This window comes from Cardiocondyla obscurior, linkage group LG07 (assembly GCF_019399895.1).
Source record: "Cardiocondyla obscurior isolate alpha-2009 linkage group LG07, Cobs3.1, whole genome shotgun sequence".
Classification (NCBI taxonomy): Eukaryota; Metazoa; Arthropoda; class Insecta; order Hymenoptera; family Formicidae; genus Cardiocondyla; species Cardiocondyla obscurior.
In genome coordinates, this window is record NC_091870.1 from 4,064,567 (window position 1) to 4,078,100 (window position 13,534).

Consider the following 13,534-nt stretch of genomic DNA (forward strand, 5'->3'; position numbering starts at 1 on the left):
AAATCGATTCGACCAATAGCATGAAAGTAAGGATTCTCAACCTGGTCTTTTGGATAGACGGTCCCTCTCTGTAAGAAATAATCTATGGTAGACCTTAAGAAATAACTAACATTGTTAATGATAAAACAGAACATGTAGCGATATTTTAAGATATTTACGCGTAATGGAAAAATTATATTCTAATTCTTAGAATGCAATCAATGTCAATTTAAAAGAACTTGATTGCATTCTAAGAATTAGAATATAATTTTTCCATTTTTTATATATTAACAATTTATGAGCCGCTGCGCGACTCATCTTCTTATACCGCCGTATACTCTCGCGTTTTTAGAAACTGTTATTTTAAGTTGATAAAATGCAAAGCGTCCCGTCAAATAATTATAGATCATTAGAATAAGTATTTTTCCTTTAACAATGAACAAAGGGCCAGCCAAGAAGACGCCAAAAGTCAAGAGCGCGAACAATAAACAGCCAGAGATATCGGATCCTTGAGTCGCACACGCGGTCCCTAAATGTCTAATTTATGAGATAAACAAAATGGAGGCGCCGCGCTCTATCTGCTGACATATGATAAACATTACAGCTAACCCGATGTCTCCGGCTGACTATTGAATGCTAAAGGAAAAGAGTTCTATTGTTAAAACTCTAAGAACACGTGGAGTAAGCTAAATTCAATAATTTAATAATTCAACGTTGTAGAAATCGATAATCGCTTACTGAACTTTATAATATTGAACTTGTATCACTTTCGCTTACGCTGCCATCTTTTCTTAGAGTTTATCTAATTTAATTTCATAAAATACTTTTAGTAATACCAAATGATCCCATCTAAAGATATTTTACTTAAATACTAAATTATTTTTAAGAAAAGAGACCACCCATGTTACCAAATGCGAGCATCCAAGCGCACGTATTTAGCGCCTTTCAAACGGCTAATAAGCAACCATGCTTGTCCGCCGAGCTGCCGTTCCACAGGCGCAGCGTTGCGGTAATCATAAGCGCACAAACAATTATTGTTAAAATTACTTGTTGTAATCATGCGTCGTCCATTGTAAATATACGTACATATAAGCACATATATCCTTTTCATTCTGCAACATTGAATTTAAGAATATTAACATGTCTACTCTCATACCTGCATAATTTTTATCAATAATTATTTTAATACACCCGTTAGATTAATCTGTGAATCTGAATGTTTAAAACTTAAATCGCGTGAGAATAAACTTTCACACGGCATCAGATCAGTCGCCAATTCTAGAAACGCATAGTTTCGCGATATCTAACAATAACATTCAGAGCTACAGGTTTCAATCGCACCGCTATCAGCGCTAGGGGAAACCGAACCCCCCAAATTATTAAACAGTACATGTACGAAGAAATTCCATACTCTTTCTCCGCCGCTAGTTGCGTCATACCGAAAATCTCAGACGCAAAAGGCCCGTTTCCCTGTCGTCTAAGGCAAGGGATGCTAGACCTATATAAGCGGGCCCGCGGCCCGAGCGAGCGTTCAGTCTTTTTCCAAAATTTATAAGAGCCAAAACGGTGCGAACCCTGGAAGCCACCCGAGGGCTGCAAAGACGCTTCCAGTTAACAGTCGTATTTGTAATCACGCTGCGTCCGCATGAACCATCCGAGCCAATTTATCATTGTAAAGGCGCTGCTTTCATTCAGCAATAAAACCAAAGTAAGTTGATTGTAATTTTGAAACAATTCACCTTATTTCCAAACCTGACTCCTTTAGTATTAAGAGAAATTGATGTAACTAGTTACTGGTACATCCACAAATCCGGAGAGTTTAAAAAGAATGATCAAGCATAAAATTAACATTGGCCGCTAAGTCGTTCTTCTCTTCCTCCTCTGTATTAAATCATACATATTCCTGAACAAATTATCAAACCATATCTTTCCATAATTGATTGCTCAAAAGTGCAGATTTGTTTTTCCGCTGCGAAGCTTGCATTACGACCTGAGGGTTGTCTGCAGTACTTGCCATCTCAAATACAAACTCTCGCATTTTGCAAATCAGATCCTTTTCAGTCCTTAACGTTTGCTTAATAGTGCAGATTTGTTTTTTTGCTGCGAAATGTGCATTACGACCTGAGGGTTGTCTGCAATACTCGCCATCCTAAATAACAAATCTTAGCATTTTGCAAATCAAGCCTTTCCTATTTCAACTATTAATTGCTCAATAGTGCAGAATCGATTTTCGCTGCGAAAAGTGCATCACGACCTGAGGGTTGTCTGCAATACTCGCCATCTTAAATACGAATCCTAGCATTTCGCAATTTAATTTCTTTTCTCTCACAATCGTCTGCATCTTATTGCATCACAATTCTTCCCTTCTTTAGAATTGTCTGCAAGCATGTGCATAATCGTAATGCAGCTGCACAATTGCACTACGATCTGAGGGATTGTCTGCAAATACGTGCAACTTAACCACGATCTGCATACTTTTGCATTACAATTTTCCCTTCTCTCTAATTGTCTGCGAGTAATGTACTTAATTAATATTCCGATGCATAGCCGCACCACGATCTGAACGGTCATCTGCGATTCGTGTAATTCAGAAGCAATAGGCATACTTCCGCATCACAATTTCCCTCTCTTATTCCATAAAATCATTTGCCTAATAGTGCAAGCTCGATGAAAATCGTCTGCATTTACGCATTATGATTCTAAATAGTATGGAGGAAGAAATATAGAGGCGGAAAGAAAAGGTGCGAAAGGGCGGAGATCTACCGGCGATTGAGAGACCTCATCACCGTCGAAAAGGCCACCGCCAACCAACCTCCCAGTTCTCCCCCTCTTAATTCTGTCGGGGCACCCGAGAAGACCGCCCCAAAAGATCCGCAGCCCGGGCCATCTAAGCCCAGAGGCCCCGGATACTTAGTATTCAGAAGGGCCATTTCATTACGGTCCACCGTCCGCCACGAATAGTGGAGACAATCGATCTTACAACTTCAGATACCGAAGTAGAAGTCTTGGGCGAAAACCCTCCCAATAAAAAAACAATAGACAAACTTTTTGATAAATTAATTAGTAATTGTACTCCGAAAGAGAAAATATAAACTTTAAGATAAAAGAATTTATTCCTTTAACCTCTTACGATAAGGCAGAAAAGGCTCTTGCCATCCCAGGGTATCGGTGCATGCAGATTGCCCCTTAAACTAAAAAAGAGCAACTCCAACCTAGACCCTAGGATACCTAGAGTAGAGAAATAAATATCGACACTCTGGTCTTTTTTAACATTTCCCCTAAATCCATAAGCCGAGACGTCACAACACAATGGCAGATTTTCGATTTGAAATAGACGACGACGAAAAATTTTTATTGTTAGCTTTTTTACAATTATGTTTAGTATGTAAATTACGACAAAGAAATATAAGTAAATAATCTTTAAAATTAGTGAGTTCTTTGTTATGTAAATACGGGTAATCACGCACTAAAGAAATAAGCAGAGCATCTCCTTCAATTTCATTTTGCTGGTCTATTTCATCCTCAATATTTTGCAAACCAAAACTGTCTTCATTTTCCACATATAAATTTTCAATATATTCAGTATTAGAATAATACTTATGATCCATTTTTTACTATTTAATTTTTTCATCAAACAAAATAGAGTTTAGAAACTTAATAAACCGCTAAAATGACTGGAAATATAACGACATCTTGGCATGGATCTTTTGCATAATACATAAAAGTTCGTTCTTACGTATTTTTCGTCCCTTTATGCATTATGCTTTACGCACTATGCAATATTCGCATAATGAATGGTGGGGATGAAAATAAAGAACTCTGATTGGATGATATCTTTATGCTTTATGCGTTATGCGTTATGCAAAAGTGTGTGCGCTGGCCTTTACACTTATATTAGTTTCTTCTCTTGACCAGGCGGCTACATATATATATATATATATATATATATATATATATATATATATATATATATATATATGTCAATTGTATACTTTGACGATTTTTCGTGCGCATTGGCTACTTTGACGACTTTTGGTTGTTTTGACGCCCGTCGTCAAAAATTTATATGTAAATCGTATACTTTGACGACGTCGTCAAAATAACCGTAATGATGTATTGTATAATTTAACGACTTTTGTTAGTTTGACGACAGTTCACGAATTGATGACTTTGACGACATCTGAACTTTTTTCGTTTTAGTGTAAACGATGTAAATTTTTAATCAATAGAACTAGATATTAATTATTTGACGTTCATATTTATTATGCTTTTGAAATATGATGCACGGAATAGTTTATATAAGGATAAAATTATAGTTCGAATACTTTAAGGACGGTAAAAAATAAAAAGGTTACTTTAGAGAAAATAAGGTAAAATTGATCAGATGCACTAGATATTATAAAAAATTTCTACTACGAATGTAAAGAAATAGAAAACCAGATCCTCTAGAAGAAAAAAATTAAGTTTTATACAAAAAGTGATATTCTTCAGCTTCGTAGCCATTTTCAAAATTAAAATTGTTCTGGTAATTGTAAACATCAAACCACAGAATAAATATTTTATATACTAATTTGTTAAAATATTTGAAGATAATTGATAGCAAAATTAAAGTACAAAACCAAGTAAATCAAAATTTCAACTTTTAGGGTGTCAGTCAAAAATCAGTAAATATTAACTGTGTTAGAAAATAATAACAAATTAATCCAGGGAATATACAATTGCTCGGACGATTCAGAAATATGTATTAACCGATTCTACACATGATTCAATTAATCTAGTCGAGCTACTGTCGAAATAATTAAGTTTAATGAAAATCTTCAAAAATTCATTCTTTGTAGTTAAAATTTCAATAGAAAAACTGTTCCCGTTTCTATACGCGTTGTACGATTAAGTTCTCGTTTGGCACAGTGATTTCAATTAAGACAACGAGTAAAACGTGTCCAAGATGAGCTTCGTAAGTTTACAAGAACCGATTCTGAGTTTTTAACTATCACTGCAAATCTGACCAAGTTACATTTTCTGAATTAAAATTAACAAGAAAGTTATATAAATGCTTAAAAAAGGCATAATCTCTACTCACAAATGCAGAGAAATAGAAATTCTAGTCCTGTGCATGAAGAAAACTAAATTTTGAACAAAAAGGGACATTTTTTGTTTCCGACGTTGCCAGTGTAAAATTCTTCTGGAGTCCAAGCTGGGCAGAAATAAAGAGTCTAGAATTCTGGTGCTTTCCGATCTTTATTTTGGCCTTTTGCTACCGCTTCAAGCTTCTCTAACCGACTCCTCGACCCAACGGTCTTTTCTGCAGGCGCTCTTACAATTGTGGGGATTCTGCAGGGTCAGAGCCTTTAGATTTAAGTAGTAGGCAGCCCTGTTTCCCCCTCTTAGCTAGCGATCGTCAGAGAGAACGGTGAGAGACTTGTTTGTACAAGTACGGATTACGTTGGTGAGACACGAGCAGTACAGGAAAAGCCAGTATTCAGCATATTATAATTTCAGTCATATTAATTAAACAAAGTTGAGTTACAATCAGTGTGTGCAATCATTAATCTACTCAAATTATCACTGGCGGTAGTGTGGGCTCGTTCAGAGATTGAAACGACCAATATCGAGGAGGTGATAGAAAGTCATTTCCCGCGGAGAGACCATTGGTCATCCCCACACAATTTCGAACGAGCTGCTCTCGCACGGGAACTAGCTAAACAACCTGACAGGGTTACCAATGTTTTAAAGTTAATAGAAACTGCCAACCTAAACTTGGTGACGGATAGGCATTTGGGTATAAATCGTTTACACCAGTTTCAGATTTAATCTTGCTCTGGCAATTTTAAACATTGTAAGTCGGATTAGAGACTGAACATATTAATTCGTTAGAGTACTTAGAGACAATTGATTGTTAAATAAAAGCACTGAATCAAGTAAATAACAAATTTAATTTTTAGAGTATCATTAAGATTTAGAATCTGACCAAGATACAGTTTCTCTATTAAAATTCAAATTATAGTTATATAGATGCATGGAGAATGCACAATCTCTACCCATGAACTTAGAAAAATAGCAAATTAAATCCTCTGAAAGAATATTTTTGAAATATGTGACAATGGAAGACATATATATAAGGAATAAAGTACAGATCGGTTACTTTGACGACAGTAGAAAAATACAAGGATTACCTTTAAGAAAACATGGTAAAAAGTTCAAATGGACTATATATTGATTATTTGATACACATATTTATTATGCTTTGAAATTTGACGCACCGAAAAGTACATATAAAAAAATAGGTACAGATCGGCTTTTTTGGTGACAGTAAAAAAGTAAAACGATTATTTTTGAAAAAACAAGGTAAAAAAGACAGTACGCCATATTTTATTGACATAACAAAAATGTACATTAAATAATCAATATCTAGTCCAATTAATCTTTTTACGATGTTTCCTTAAAGATAATTTTTTTATTTTTCTACTGTCGTCAAAATAGCCGATCTGTACTTTTTTCCTTATATACAAAGTGTCCGGTTCGTTTTGTCACTCCCAAAATTTTGGGGTAAACAATAATAATTTAAGACAAAAAGTCCTATATAATTATGCAAAATTCATCACCGTTGATTTTATAAAAATTATAATGTCTCGGCGAATGAACGCTAAGAAATCTATGAGCTGGGCGCGGCGATGGCATTGTTTAGTTTTCTGCAGAAAGTAGCCGATTGATTGATTGGCGAGCGGGTTCGGCGATTGAGCTCTAAGCAACTTAGGGGCCGGCCGCAGCGGCGACGGTGTTTATAAAGATGTTATCTGAGTCAACTCAGAAGGGGACAATCGCGAGCGCATTCGTTTCATTTTTGCCGCAAAGATTTCGATACGTATTGCTGGCAATATAGTATTACATATATGGTATATTTGGGCCAAGACTCCGTTGGTGGCTTGGACATGACCGATATGCGCTCTGAGATGCGCAAAACGTTTTTTCAGTTCAGTTAGCTTCTTTCGATCGTCCAAGCAAGTCTGGCGTCAGCACATATTTGTACTTTCACAGCATTTTAGTTGATATATTGTGCCTAAATACTTTTTCTATTGTGTGTGTGCCGGCCCTAAGAACTATAGATCGCGTTACTGTTTATTATAGATATTACTTAACCTAACTTAATCCTAATAAAAGCAAGTGTATCGTAACCGTGTAGGCGCCCAAAACGTACACGTTGCTCGTAACGCTTTGCAGTTTATACGCAGTTATTGTCGTCTGTTGGTTTACATAAGAGGACATATTCACTGAAAATAAGTGATTTAAGTTTGATGAAAATGAAAAACACCAATATAAAATTTGAGGTCAGTATACAGGGTGTCTATTTGGTTTTTTATTTATTTTCGGAAGTTTTACCTACCATTAAAAGCTTTTTTACATGAACGCGGACTCCCTATATATTGTGTAACATTTTTGTTTTGTGTTTGTCTTATATTTATTAACTTATACATACAGGGTGTCCGAAATATGATGTCCAATCTTAAATTTGTGGGTAGGGACATAAAAACGGTGACGAAAAGTCCTGAACAGATTTCCAAAATTCTTGATCATTTTCGAGGAAAAAATTAAAATATAATACACGTAAATACACGTAAGAGTGATAAGGAAGACACAATTTGAGCGAGTGCGACAGACGACGGCGCGAATATTACAAACAAAATAGGCGGAGTCAGCGCGTGACGATAAGCGAGCGGTGAGCGGCGAGCGGGAAGAATCATCTGAACACGGCGAAAAATAAGCGAAGGCTCTCGCGATCAATATTATATCCGGTAAGAAAAAAATTGTTGAGCTCAACAAGCGCGCAATTAGCACAAATGAAATAAGGATAGCATAATTACATTAGTGCTAATAGCCCGCTTTTCAAATGGGCCTAACAATTTAATTTTTGGCGGGTATAATATGATCGCGGACGCATTCGCCTATTTTTCATGTGCTATCATTTCCACATTATCTTGCGGTAGATAGCATAGCGCGTTTTTTTTAAAGTGGTGTCCCCGGTAGGCCTAATCCACTTTTTCACATTCGTGATCATTATAATTGTTCAAAGTGGCCTCCCCTCTGCTGTAAGCATAATTCGGCCCTTCTAACTATGTCACGCGTGGCACGACGCACCATGTCCTGATCTATTCTTTGAAATGCCGCAATAATTGCTTCGCGCATTTCATTTTCTGTTTTATTTCTAGAATTTTCAACTAAGTTTTTTACGTGTCCCCAAATAAAATAATCGAGGACGGTTAAGTTCGGTAACCGTGCTGGCCAAGCGATCGGGCCACCACGACCTATCCAACGGTCCGGAAATCTTGTATTTATAATCTCGCGTACTGCCCGAGACAAGTGTGCCGGTGCTCCATCGTGTTGGTAAATTGCTTACTGCCTTATTGCAAGCGGCACGTCATCTAATAAGATAGATAGTTCATTTTCGATAAACCGTCTGTAAACGGGTCCTGTTAGACGTGGAGGCAAAAAGTATGGACCGATCTACAAATAATAAAATATTTTAATAAAAATATAAAAATGTTCTTTTTAAATTTGTACTTACTATTTGATTTCCAATAACTTCTGCCCATACGTTAATAGACCATCGATTGGAAGGTCTCTTGTCTAACTACGTGCGGGTTCTTGTCCGACCAATATACGTGGTTTCTTGAATTAAACATGCCGTTTTGCGTAAACGTGCATTCGTCCGTCCATAGAATAATGTCCGGGAACGTTGCATCTCGCCGATATTGCGCGAGGAATTCTGGAAAAAGTTGTGTTTATTAATTATGGCCTTACAATTGAATTATCTCGAATATAAAAAGTTAATACTAATACCGACCTTGGCAAAAATAAATCCGTTGCTCAAAATCTCGGGGTAAAAGTTGTTGCACCCGCTGGTAATGGTACGGATGCAACAGATTATCTCGTAAAGTGCAATGCACTTCATATCGCGACATGTTTAATTCGTGCGCCGCACGACGAATACTTGTGTTTGGTTCATTATCAAACAATTCTAAAATTCGCTCTTCGTTGCGAACTTGACGACGTGCAGGTATATCTTTCTTTAAATGAACAAGGCAACCTGTTTCACGTAATTTATTTACAATCCGCTGAATCGTGCGTCTCAACAGATGACGACGTCTTGGATGACGCTCTGCGTAAATTTCTTTTGCACGTAATGCACATTCACCCGCTAATCCATACGCTATCACCATATCGGTGTAATCTTGCGGCGTGTACTGCATTGTCACAATTTATCTCAATGCCAAGACGATGCTGATGATCGACTACCCTTGAAAATATCGTGCTCGCAATTCTCAATAAAAAAGAATTGACTGTTAATGTTTTTTAATATCAACTTTTTTATTTGTCTCTTTTTTTTAACAGTCAATTTTTTTTATTACGCCTATACAATTTATACATTTTATTTTTTTTCTCAATAACGGTTGAGAATTTTGCAAAATGGTACGGGACTTTTCTACTTTCAATCCTATCTATCCTCCCAGTATTCTTTGTTATGTTTGGGACACCCTGTATATTTATTTTAACAAGATACCTGCTAAACAATATTCTGTTGCAAAAACGTTTTTATAGCATTGCAATATAGACGTGCGACATTTTACGTTTAGTTGCATTAATTTTTTGATAACGTTTCAGAAACCAGAAATGTCCAGAATCAATTACCTTACATATGCGACGTTGCACGTGTAACATGTTTTAGACGTTTAAAAAACTTTAATAAGTGCGACGTCGCATTTACAATGTTTTTGCGACGTTTATAAAACTTGCGTAAAATGTTAGGGAAACGTTAAAAATTTTTGTTTCAAAAATAACGTTTATACAACGTTCTTTATCCAACATTCGAGGAACTTATTTTTCACTACAGATAATTTGCGTTTTTGTAACAAATATGTAAAGCCCAGTCTACAATGTTTCATTAATCATTAATTTGCAAACGCTTTATAATTATGAGAGATGGCGTGTGCAAATTAACGATTAATGATTCATTGTAGACTAAACTTTATTCGTTACATGCCTAATAATACAATCTGTTGTAACCCAAACCCCGTTACAACACGAAACATAACGCAGGGCATTTCGGAATAAGTATCTCGTAATTAAATAACCTCGGAGGATGCAAGATCAGCAAACCTCCTTAAGAAATTAAATAATAAAAGAAACACGTGCGAGAACTTATTGCCGAAATCGCTGAGGCTGCATTCGCCGAACTACCGAAGTTCGGCATTGCAACCCGATGAGGCCAAGGCCCTGCGTCACTATTAAATAACCGCGAACCGTCACGGACGGGCAGTCGCATCATAGTCCGTGCCGTAAACTGAGAGCGGTGATAATCAAAGTTCGGTCGCGTGCCAAGTAAGAGGAGAACTCGCGGAGCCGAGGACGCGTGAAAACGTGAGGACGTGCGCCGAACCGACAAAAGGGAACTTAGGAAGATAGAAAAGGTGTAACATTGTAACAGAATAAAACTTCTAAGTTTTTTATTTAAAACAAATAATTTCGCCCTCCCTCACGGATCCCGAAGGACGGACCCCGTGCACCGGCCCCGGTGCAACAAATCAATGAAAAAGATATATAAAGTTGTTTGCATATTATATTTATTTTTATTGCACATACTGTACGCGCGTACATTAAATTAATAATAAAAAATTAAAAAATAAAAATTAAATGTATAAAATCATTAATATACATGCATGTTATAAAAGCCGCGATGTCGATGCTTTGTACGTATAATATATTTTAATTCTCTAGATCATGAATTTGTTCCGTCAACTAATTATACAGGGTGTCCCGTGAAAAGCGAAAAATCTCTCGGGTGTAGGTAGACATTAAAAATATAATTATAAAAGTTTAGTACTAATTTGTTGATTTTGCGATCTTAACATTGATACGAATTTTTATAACCGAGCGAATAAGTGCGCGCTTTTAGAAGCGATCCACTCCTAATAGCATTGACTCTGCCCCAGCTTTTTCGTCGCTTAGCGATTGGCTAATCTCTTCTTCGGCGGGTCGAGTGAAGATAGAAGACACGGATGGGGAGGAAGGAGGGATCGGACAATCGCTAAGCGACGAAAAAGCTGGGGCAGAGCCAATGCTATTAGGCGTGGATCGCTTCTAAGAGCGCGCTCTTATTCGCTCGGTTATAAAAATTCATATCAATGTTAAGATTGTGAACTCGACAAATTGATGCTAAACTTTTCTAAATATATTTCTAATGTCTACCTACACCCGAGAAATTTTCCGCATTTCGCGAGACACCCTGTATACCATACAGCAATTATAGTATACCCTGCTACCGGGTCACGTGGTTTGTCATCGGGTGGGGGACTTGCTTTAAGGTCGTGCACATAAATTTGTCTATGCCACTTTCCATGTGCGTCCCGTAAGTCCACAATTACCGGTGAGTGAATTTTACTCACCGTCATTGGTTCGGCGTATTTCGCGGCTAGTTTTGCGTTGATTTCCGCGCTCTTTTTGGACAGTGTGTGCTCGCGTTTCCACACTATGTCTCCCACTTTTGAACGCCATTCCCGGCGTCTCAGATTGTAGTGAAACTCCTGACGCTGGAAGGCTCGTGCCATATTTATTCGTACTACTTTGTACGCGTCTTCCAACCATCGTTGTGTTTGATGTGGGCTTGTTGACGTCGAATACCATCTGTCCTCCGGATGTGGCAGTGCTAGTTCTCGACCGTGGTTTATGTATGCCGGGGTATATCCGGTCACCTCGTGTCGTGCCGTGTTGTACGCAAATTGGAGGGGACCTAAGTGTTCGTCTCATCGTCGGTGGTTGCGACTCGTTGAACTACGCAATCATAGTCTTAATTGTGCGGTTTGTTCTTTCCACCGGATTGCATTGCGGTGTGTATACTGGGGTCGTGCGGTGTTCAATCTTCCAGGCCTGGAATAGTTCTTTTAACTGTTTCGATTTCAGTTGTGTCCCGTTGTCCGATATAATTAAATCGGAGCATCCGTGGCGGAAAAAAATTTTCTCAGTGACCGCTTTTGTTATGACCGGAGCAATGGCTTGACGTAGTGGCTGGAGTTCTACCTACTTTGAGAACCGATCCTGCATTACCAGTAACCATATATGTCCATTAGTTGACCATGGCAGCGGTCCTACTAGGTCCATGGTGACTTGCTGCCATGGACTACATACTGGTGCCGTGTGCAGTTTTCCCGCTGGTTTCACCGAAACTGCCTTATGTGCCAGGCATGTTGGACACTTTCATACGTAGTTCGTAATATCTTGGAACATTTCCGGCCAGTAGTAGTCTGGCCATGCGGGCAATGGTTTTCGCGACCCCAAAATGCCCGGCTATCGGTTCCGCATGATGGCGTGTTAGCAGTGCAGTTCTGTCTGGCCGAAGTACGCATTGCTTCCACTGGTGTGCCGGCGGTCGACTTCTCGAAAGTCTACATCATGCAAGATGTGTCGGTAGAGTCGTCCGTTTTCTTCTTTAAAATCTGGATGATTTTCTGGTTTATTCCGGACTTTCTCTGTTATGCGGGAATACCACTTGCATGTTGTCGTGTTCTCTGTACTGTCTATGGCCAGTCGTCTCGACAGTGCATCCGCCACTTGATTGGAACTACCCTTTCTATACTTGATGTTGAACTCAAATTGCTGAAGTTTGAATAACCAGCGTCCCAGTCTTCCTGTTGGTTCTTCCAGGCTTTGCAGCCATTTGAGGGATTGGTGGTCTGTTATTACTTTAAACTTGTACCCCTCCAGGTACCCTCGCATTTTACGGATGCCCCATACTACCGCTAGGCACTCCAGCTCGGTTGCGCTGTAGTTCTTTTCCGCGGCGTTCAGCGTCCTGCTCGCGTATGCGATTACTCGCTCGCCCACTTCTAGTTGTTGAGTTAGGACCGCGCCGAGCCCTAGGGTGCTAGCGTCTGTTTGTAGTATGAATTGTTTCGTGAAGTCCGGGCAGGCCAGTATCGGTGTGGATGTTAGAGCTTCCTTTAATTTTCGGAACGCCGCTTCTTCTGTTTCGCCCCAACTCCACCTTACTCCTTTTCGCGTCAGTGTAGGCAATGTAGTCTGCACTTCTTACCACACATGGCAGGTAATGCAGACTACAACGGTTCCCTTCGCGCGCATACACGCCACGCATCCAAAAAGGGAGTTTCTCCTATTCTCCCTCTCGCGCTTTACTTATTTCAGAAAATCGGACGATCGGCAGCAGTTAAGAATTTAGCAGTTAGATACAGCAGCGTCGTGAGACAACACGTATTGTAGATCCTCCGCGGTCGTCTCCTCCGCGAGTGCATATTATATATTTTACGAGATAAAGCCTTGTAACGGTGCACCCAGGAAATGCACCGCCCCGGCCAGAACAACGGCCGGCCGTCGGCAAAACTCCGCTGGCGGGGACCCGGGGCGCGGTGCGCCCCAAACTTATATTATCGATACATTGAATAGGCGATAGCACGCGCTAAGCTATCGTCTCGCGGCTAAGTCCCCGCACGGGCTTAGCCGAATTCCGCCGAACGCCACCGAACGCGCCAACGACGGCGAGGACCACCGT